Source organism: Saccopteryx leptura, chromosome 9 (genome assembly GCF_036850995.1).
Source record: "Saccopteryx leptura isolate mSacLep1 chromosome 9, mSacLep1_pri_phased_curated, whole genome shotgun sequence".
Classification (NCBI taxonomy): domain Eukaryota; kingdom Metazoa; phylum Chordata; class Mammalia; order Chiroptera; family Emballonuridae; genus Saccopteryx; species Saccopteryx leptura.
Window position 1 is genome coordinate 5,683,679 of NC_089511.1, and position 9,589 is coordinate 5,693,267.

General features: G+C 47.9%; 1 long non-coding RNA gene across 2 annotated transcripts; it reads right to left on the reverse strand.

Moving 5' to 3' along the window:
* Nucleotides 1-565: 565 nt before the first annotated feature.
* Nucleotides 566-9,322, reverse strand: LOC136380563 (uncharacterized). Of its 2 annotated transcripts, none has more exons than XR_010746968.1 (4): nt 9,217-9,322; nt 3,171-3,276; nt 2,648-2,725; nt 566-671 (listed from the first exon to the last, which is right to left on the reverse strand). It is a non-coding gene; the product is annotated as an uncharacterized lncRNA (long non-coding RNA). The 2 variants fall into 2 exon arrangements; XR_010746969.1 differs by lacking the exon at nt 566-671 and adding an exon at nt 2,119-2,237.
* Nucleotides 9,323-9,589: the final 267 nt, after the last annotated feature.

Sequence of the window (9,589 nt, forward strand, 5' to 3'; positions counted from 1 at the left end):
TTCTTTACGCGGTGGCCGGATCCCAAGAGTGAGGGTTGGAGGTGAACCAAAGTGGAAGTCACCATCGCTCTTACATTTAAGCCTGGAATGGTACCTTCTTCTTGGGTCTTAGCCATCGGGGGTGGGGGTGAGGTAGGGGGTGAGGGGGGGGCAGTCTTCTTTCAAAGGTCATTAACATAAACCCCGCCTCTCAAAGGGGAGGGGCCAAGGACCTGTGGCCATCTCTCATCTGCCACAAAGTGACTAGCAGTGGCAGAAAGCAAGAGCATTCCCCCTCCCCACCCCACCCCCCATTTCCATGCCTAGTCACCATTCAAAGAAAGTATTACGCAGGAAAGTGACGGTCACCAGACTGTCATGGTTTCAGGTCTTGCACAGGAGAGCATCCCACAGGAGCCGGGACGGCTCTTGGGGCAAATCTCACCCTCGTCTGAAAAGAGTTTCAAGAGTATAGCGCCGCGCACAGATGGCTGCCGTTCAAAGCCTCGGTTTGCGTCCCATCTATTTAATGCTAGAGCTGCAGAAATTCATTTCAACTTTCTTCGATGACTCAGAAGAAGGGGGGGGGGGTCACCACCACCAGCATCCATTATCATTCCGCTTGGTCCTGCCCCCCAGGGCTGGTTGACAGAACGCCAAGGAGATAAACCGCTTTTACTGTAATTCAGCCTCTGAAAAAAAGGGATTTACTAAGCAAATTAAGAGGGTGAAGAAACTCGCAGGGGGTGACATTTAGCCTACTCCCAGACACCAAACTTTTCCAGCACTTTAGAAGCGTGATTTACATACAATTACAGGAATGCTTCATTTATCCACCCCTGACAGGGGAAGAGCAGCTCCATAGAAGTGGACTGTTCCAGATAATAATTGCTTCCCCCTAGAGGCACCCCGCCATCTTAGCGGGGCCTGCAGAGGTCTTTCCCAAACGCATGGAGGGCCTCCACCCTCCACCCCCAGAGGCACGCCCAGTACTTGGCATCACGACTTGGCTCCGATGAGCCCAATTTCTCAGTGTAGCCTGCTATCTCGAGCAGGTCCCTAAAACGACGGTGGCCTGGAAGTTACATATTTGTTTTTCCAAGCGCTGCCTTCACTCATTCAAAACACTTTTATTGGCCCACTACTTTCTATCAGGTGCTGTTTTTTTTATCATTCTCTTACCTATTTTTTTTCTAACTTCAGGTGCAAAGAGTTGAGATCACTTACTTCAAGGTAAGCAGCTTGCTCTCGCCAGTCAGCTTTCCTTCCTCCCTCCCTCCCTCCCTCCCTCCCTCCCTCCCTCTCTTCCTTCCTCCCTTCCTTCCTTCCTTCCTTCCTTCCTTCCTTCCTTCCTTCCTTCCTTCCTTCCTTCCTTCCTTCCTTCCTTCCTTCCTTCCTCCCTTTCTTTCTTTCTTTCTTTCTTTCTTTCTTTCTTTCTTTCTTTCTTTCCTTCCTTCTCTCTCTTTTTCATCGCTGATCCCTTGACCCATCCCTCACCGCCCGTTCAGGGTCCCTATCTATATGCATATGTTTTTGTTACATTCTTTCATGTCTGTGTCTTAGGAAAATGCTTGGGGCTGTTCTGTGTGTCTGGGTTTTCTTCTTATTATTTTTCATCTCTATGGCATCATGCTGTAGAACTCGTCCTGTTACCTCCTGTCCCTACCGAACTCGGTGGCTGTGAGAAGGACTGTCCTGCTCCTCAGGGCTGCATGTTTTCCACCCGGCTCCATGTTTTATCTTTGGATCGCTTTTGGGACGGGCAACCAGGTCGCCCCCAACTTCCCGCCTCACACGCTCCGCTGCAGAGGACATCCTTGTGGGACGTCCCTGAGGAATCATTTCCCCGAGGCTGAGCACATGGAACCGGAAATATTACTGTGGCCATTTTTTTTTTTTTTTTTTTTTAGAAAATACAACTGGCCACAGCGAGGATCTGCCCAAACGAGAAACCAGGCTGAAGGTACAGTATTCATTTGTCACAGCCTCGATCGCCCCGCCTGTCCCATGAGCAGGTTGGGTCAGGCCAGTGGTTTTAAAATTGATTGATGGTAACTTTAAACCCAGCAAATCCTCAACAGATGGAGCAGGCAGCAATGAAGCTGTGAACCTCGGAGCAACGCCGACACGGAGCCCCGGGAACAAGCCTCCTCTTTCCACGGACGGCTCTAAGTTCCCTTCCAGCTGGAACAGTCTCTGACTCGACATCGCAGGTCCTAGGAAGGATGGCGTGTCCCCTCTGGCTCCCCAGCTTGTGCCTAAAGAGCAAAAAACCCTCCGTCCGCCACCATTCCCGGCACCCAGCCTGCGAGCGATCGATGTAACCCCACAGAGCTAGACCGGCGAAATCAGCCTTGCACTAGGCGCACGACAGAACGGTACCCAGGAGGGACAGGGAAGCAGAAAGGGAACAGACCCGGACAGTTTCCAGACATCTCCACTGCCCAGTGCTTCGTTCACTTAAATAAACAGATACCGCCCAGGCCGCTGGCAGCCAGTGTCTCCGCCCCTGCAGGAACGGTCTCCTTTCACCGGACCCCGAGACTAGTCAATGCCCCCTAGTCGCACCACCACGGGCCCAAACCGCCCACGCACATCCCAGCCAGCTCTCCACGTCTGGGCATCGAGGGCGCCCAGGGCGGAGGTGAGACCCCTCGTTTCCACCCACCTGGAGCGGGGAAGGGTGATCACTGCGAGAGGAGGCTGGGGTCCCTGCGAGTACAGGCGCAGACGCAGTTCAGTGTGCCTGAGATGGAGGGGGAAACGATGGTGAGAGGGCTTCTAGGAGTTGGACAGTCCGTGAGAATAGACGGCGAGCATCTTCCATCACCCCCAGTCGGCTGCCGGGAGCCAACCAGGTGGTATATACAGAAATCCAGGCCCACCCATTCAGAAACAGTCCCTACGTCAACCGCTGGAGTCCCCTCTGCGATCCTTGACCGTGTCCCGGGTCTATAGCTCACAGGGCCCTGAGCATAGCTCTCCTTTCCCAGGGAATGGATCCCAGTGGGACAGGAGGCACACTGACCCTTGGGCCAGATGACCAGGGAGTGACCCATTATGAGTGGCCAGAAACCACTATCTCTTACTTGGGCTGTACTACCAACTCCAACTATTTTCCCCACGGGCCCATCCTGAAGTTTTTCTGTGGCACAATTTCAGGGGTCCCTCATTCCCAGATCTACTCCTACCTTGACTTGTGGGACAGCCGTGCACTCTGGTCATGGATACGGGAAGCGTGTCAGTGTCCCTGCCCGGGAGGTCAAGGAGAAAGCCCCATAGCTCATTGTGCTCCACCTGCCGCAGCAAGAAGACACGATGTTCCAACTCTTTCTCTGTCATTTGTATATCATCTTCGTGATTGTGGCCATACCCCACGTTTCAGTTATTAAAGAATTTTTTTTTGAGTTGACTCAATTTCTTAGAGGGAAAAAAAAAAGAGATATTTATTTTTAAGGAAATCTTTTTTATCACTGCCTACACTGGAAAACCAGTATCACACACCATACGTAGACTATGGCTATAAAAACACGCACAGGGGAAGTTCGTGGTGGATTCAACACAAACGTGTTACTCTGTTTGTTGCTGAAACCCTAATGAAATGACAGGGGATAAAAACCAAAAGCCATAAACCCACAAGACCAAAAAGAAATGGAAGAGGAGCAGATGGCAAATGACAGATGTCGAGAAAGTTTTGGAGACTAGTGAGATAATGGATCAGGATTCGTGGACATCTAGGTCTGAGGGGACGGAGACAAAGAAACAAGAGATGAGATGAGCAATGCCGTCTTCAAGGCTCCTGGAAAGAGGAGAGTTTGGGTAGGACTAGTACCAGTAGAATCCATGCAATACCTGAAGTAGGGTCTCTCTCATCAACCCCCTCACCAGAGACCAACCCTCCCCTATCCTCCATCCCCCCCAAAAAAGGTAAGATGTTTATTATTTGGGAAGTTTGATAGTGAAATCAGTCCTTCCACCACCCAAAGGACTTTATAACAACACTCAAGTTGAAAAATGCAATGAACGATAAAAACAAGTCCTTAGTGTCATTCTACCTGCATTGCTTAGGCAGCGGGTTTGCATACACTAAAACAACAAGGCCCAGGGGCCCTGGTGGGCACTGCAGCTTCCACTATGCACAATTGAGAAAAGAGAAGATGTTCATGAAAACAGACACACAAAACTGTAAGATGGAACACTCAGCAAGGAGAAGGTAAGAAAGGGGGAAGTGAGCAGACAAAGGATAAGAAAATGAGTGAATTGTTCTGGAGCTGCTATGTGCATACAAATATTGATCGACTTACGACCTATGCAACTTATGACCATTCGACTTTACAACCACAATCGCTAGCCACAACTGCTCCGCGCCTGGCAGCACAAGCGTTGCCCACCTGGGCGTACAACAGTGCGGACCAGCTTCCGGCAGCACTACCATCTCCGCGTGTACCATTTCAACTGTTATCCCAGACTCGGTACAGCAATTTGTGTTTTGTGTCTTGGATATTTTTCATCAAACCCCTCCCAAGATGTCTACCAAGAGGAAATTGTCTTTGCAAATATTAAACCAGTTGTACTGGTAATGCAGTGTTTTACTTAAACCTGGCAAATGTAAAAAATAAGAAACAAAATGGTGTAGAGGTGATACAAATGGCATAAAATGAACAAAGAAAATTATGATATGTAACAATAATGAAAGAAAAAATTATGATAAAATATGACTGAAAGATTTTTATAACATCATTTCACAGTATTGTACATATAGCCTACTCAACTTACGACCAAATCGTGTTACGATGGGTCTGTCAGAACCAATCGTGGTTGTAAGTCGAGCACTAGCTGTAATAGACATTCCAGACATATATATATATATATATATATATATATATATATATATATATATGATACATATATTTATCACATGTATGATATATATATGATACAGACATATATATATATATATATATATATATATATATATATATGATACAGAGTGGAGAAAATTGTCAAAGAAATAATACAAGAAAATTTCCCAGAAACTAAAGACTTTGGTTTTCCAATTGAAAGAGCTCACTAAGTGCCTAAGAGAATGAATGAACAGCTGGCCACATCAGGGGAGACCATCATGAAATTTCAGAGCATCAAGAATAGAGAGAAGAGACTGAAAATCTTCCAGAGAGAAAATAAGAGATGAATAAAAAATAAATAAAATAAAACAACAAAACCAAGGCACATACATAAAAAATTAGGACCCAGTAAGGCAATGCACTTTTCCTTAGCAACACTGGAAGCCAATGGAATAGTCCCTTGAAAATTCTGAAAGAAAATGACTTCCACACTTGGATTTTATACACAGCTAAACTATCATCCAATGGCAGAGAATAACACACACTTTTTTTTTTTTTTTTTTTTTAGGTTATGTGAGGTATCAAAAACTTGCACCTTTTCTCAGGAGCCTAGTACAGAATGTGCTCCACCAACACAAGGAAATAAATAAAAAAAGATGAAGACGTGAGACCCAGGACACAGGGGCTCATGCCTAGGACAACAGTGAGGTAAGTCCCTGGTGGCAGCTGTGTTGTAGGATGAGATGCAGCAGGAGGACAGATGTCTCCAGGAAAAAAAAAAAAAAAATGGGACTGACAGATGAACTGACAGGTATAAAATTGGTTTGAGGGCTTTTGTATGAAGATACGAGAGGGAATGGGAAGAGTCATCTAGACATTCAGAGAGAGCTGAGCCACAGGAAGCAAAGGCCGGGAAAGCATGACATCCTGACACTAACTGACTGAGCTGTGAATATTATGTACCCATTTTGTCATAGTGGAAACACTAAATCTGGCTTTAATAATTATAATAATAATAATAATAATAGAAACCTATGATGGAAGGTGGGGAAGAGATATCTAAGAACTGGTCTAAGAGAGCATTCGTTATTCCTATATGGAAATAAATAATAGCTACCTGATGTGTGAGAACAGCCAGGAGATAATAGCATGAACATGTCATTTAGGCGCACAGAGGAAAAAAAAAAAAAACAACCAAACAAACAGAAGAAACATCTGTAAGACTTGACAGCGGTGTTTTCAGGAAATTGGCATTTTGGGGTTGAAATCGAGAGGTGGCTGGACCAGGGAGTCTGATATTCCTGATAAGCCTTGTACTGTTCATCTGGGTGCTAAGCTATGTGAATTTATGAGTTTGACTGATATTCTCAATGAATTCAAAAAACAATACAACTAAAGAAGAGATATATGATTGGATTTTTGCTAGATGGCGTTGCCGGTTCCAAGTTCTGCGCCTGAGTCCCTGTTCTCTATTTCAAAAAGGAGATTAGGTCAAATTAGACAGGTGGCCAAGACAAGCGAGCACCCCACAGAGTTGTCTCCCAGGCAGGAAATCAGAAAGATAGAAAGACACCAAATGCTGGCTCCTCAGATATTACCGACGCAACTGGTTGCCTTAGACTGGTTAGCAAACCGTGGCTTGCGAGCCACATGCGGCTCTCTGGCCTCTTGAGTGTGGCTCTTCCACAAAATACCACGTGCGGGCGCTACCTCGATAAGAAATGTACCTACCTATGTAGTTTAAGTTTAGAAAATTTGGCTCTCAATAGTTCAATCGTTGTACTATTGATATTTGGCTCTGTTGACTCATGAGTTTGCCGACCACTTAGACCAAGCTGGGTTCATTGTCGCCGGGGCAAGAGAGAACATCGCAGCATCTCAGAGCGGGGAAAGTTGGGTGCAGATGTACTGAGAACTGACGTTTGGTTTTTAGGGAGGGTCTTGCGATACAGGGACTTATTAGAATTGGGTGAAAGCCACGAGACAGTAGGCCAGGATGGGTGGGAAGAGCAGGGAAGGATTTTGAGAGGACAGTTAGAAAGGACTGTTAGGGCACAAAGTATCCGGTTGATGCTCTCATTGAAGAGTTTGGTGGCTTTTCCAGAAGTTGCTGGAATGAACACGCGAGCCATCCGCTTGAGCAGGACGGGCGAATGAAGGGAGCGGAATAGCCAGGTCCCGGTACTGTGGACGGCAGAGCGTGGCTTGGTTCTCAGGGTTATAGCCAAGTCCCGGTACTGTGGACGGCAGAGCGTGGCTTGGTTCTCAGGGTAATAGCCAGGTCCCGGTACTGTGGACGGCAGAGCGTGGCTTGGTTCTCAGGGTAACAGCCAAGTCCCGGTACTGTGGACGGCAAAGCGTGGCTTGGTTCTCAGGGTAATAGCCAGGTCCCGGTACTGTGGACGGCAGAGCGTGGCTTGGTTCTCAGGGTGCAGGCTGAGCTTGGGGGAGACAGTTTGGGTTCTTTGGGATGATTAGAAAGGGATAATCAACCAATACTAAGGAATGCTACCTTTGCTGGTTAGCTATATACCCAAGGTATGTTGGCCCACATTTTGAGGTAAGACAAGTATTAGAGTAAACTAAGCGTTACTTCCAAGGAATGCTAATGGCACTCAGATAATTATGAGGCCTCAAAACTCGAGGGCCTGAATCTTTGTCTTCCTTTAATGATTCTGAAACAGGGGGGAGGGGACCGTCTCAGGACCATCAGGGCACGACACTCTTCTCACAGACCCGGGCGACCCCCGGCCGCAGAACAAGATGTCCAGGGCACTTATTTTTTTTTTGCTATTTTCAAGTGTCCAGTGTCCCAAGTATTTGAGGATTTGAGGCATTTCCTATATATCTATTTCTAATTCACTGAAAAGATTTTGAATAATACACAATGGGAAGGCCACAGCCTGCATTTGCTGTCTGCCCTTAGTATGTTCTAGAATGTTTCCCTCTAATTGTACCTGGCCCAGCCCAGATGGCAGGAACAGGGGCCACCAGCCTACCTATCAGATGCTGGCCCAGGGCTGGCAGGGGGCAGGGCTGGGCTAATGTGACTTTTCGTGGAGGGCTGCCCCGCTGCCCACAGGCCAGCTCAGGGAGCTTCCCCAGCTGGACAGGGCTGCTCCGTGATACTTTCTCCCCACGTATAGAGTCTGTTTTCTGATGGACACAGGACAGAACGGGGTTCCTTATTTTCAGAAGCAATCTGTGAGCAAACATCTCCAACCTGCCTCTGGCCGTGTCCCGGGCCCGGCCCCCAAGGCTCCCGCCCCCCAAGGTTCCGGCACCCGCCCGGGCAGCTTCTCCCTTCTCTTTCCCGATCTTCCTGCATCTAGATAAAGGGCTTGGTCTCAGGGCGGGGGGGATGAGGGTGGGGTCAGGCCAGCTGTACAGATCACTGAGGCAGGGGGCCTTCTCAAAGACAGCCACAGAGGTCACGTCACAGCCGTCACCCCTGGGGCCTGCAAGTTGCTTTTTCTCTGACAGGCAGCTGTACCAGGTACTTGGCTGAAGTTTCTATCAGATTCCAGTGTGAGAGGCTAAAGGGCTTGTTGTTTAAGTTCAGTCCGTGTACGAAGGCCTTGCGGGGGTGGAGGGGTGTCTGTGCCTAGCTTTTTGATGTCATCAGCAATTGCCTAGAAAGGCAAAACATAAATAAAGCACACAACAGCACCAAAAAGAAGAAAGAAAGAAAGAAAGAAAGAAAGAAAGAAAGAAAGAAAGAAAGAAAGAAAGAAAGAAGAAAGAAAGAAGAAAGAAAGAAAGAAAGAAAGAAAGAAAGAAAGAAGAAAGAAAGAAAGAAAGAAAGAAAGAAAGAAAGAAAGAAAGAGAAAGAAAGAAAGACAACCCCTCCCCCCAACTTTCAATTGTTTTTAAAGGCTTCATTTAAAAACTAAGCCGGGTTCATTTTGAAGGGTGGGCTGGGGGCAGGAGGGTGCCCAGACCCGACCCGGGCAGCACCACGGCCTCCCCCACAAGTCCCAGCAGGTCCCGGCAAGGGCGTCGGTGCCGCCTGGCCTCCCCCGGCCGCGCCCCTCCCTGCCCATTCCACCGGGCCGGCCGGCCAGACCCAGAACAAGACAGGAGATTGGTGCCTGCTGATGTGTGGCCCGTCCCAATGAAGGGGGCTTTTCATTAACAAAGTCCCGGACGGTGTCATCTTCCCTGGAGTCGGAATCATTCACTATTAGCACAATGTGTTATTATTGTATTTTTAATTGAAATGTAAATTCTGGGAACACTCTGACCCAATTTACTCCCAGGGAAAAAAAGGGCAAAATTCTCATTTTCAAGGCCCTAGAAATGCAAGTTAGTGTTATTAATGATTAAGCTCTTTTTCCTGCCCCCCCCCCCCCGCCCGGCAGTGGGGCAGAGGCCGGAATGGGGACCTTCTTACCCAGGCACAATGGTAACGTTACCCGGTCCTCCTCCTCGGAGTGTATTTGATCGGCTCAGTAGATCTCTGGGTGGGAAGCTCGAATATTCCACCCCACCCCCACCCCCACCACCAGCCCTGGGGTTCACACCTGGGCCGGGAAGTGGCCCAGAGTGTATAGATGGGGTTTCAGGTTTTAAAGGACGAGCGATGATTGATACGTGATTAAATGATTGATTTGCAAGAGGAGATTACCTCTGTCCCGTCTATTTTTAAAGAGACTTCTCTTTGTAAAAACAGCACCGAGTGGAGACAGGATGATGAGCCAGGCATTGATTCAGACTTTGCCCACAAACATCGGAGACCCACAGCCCATGGGCTGATGCTGCTAGAA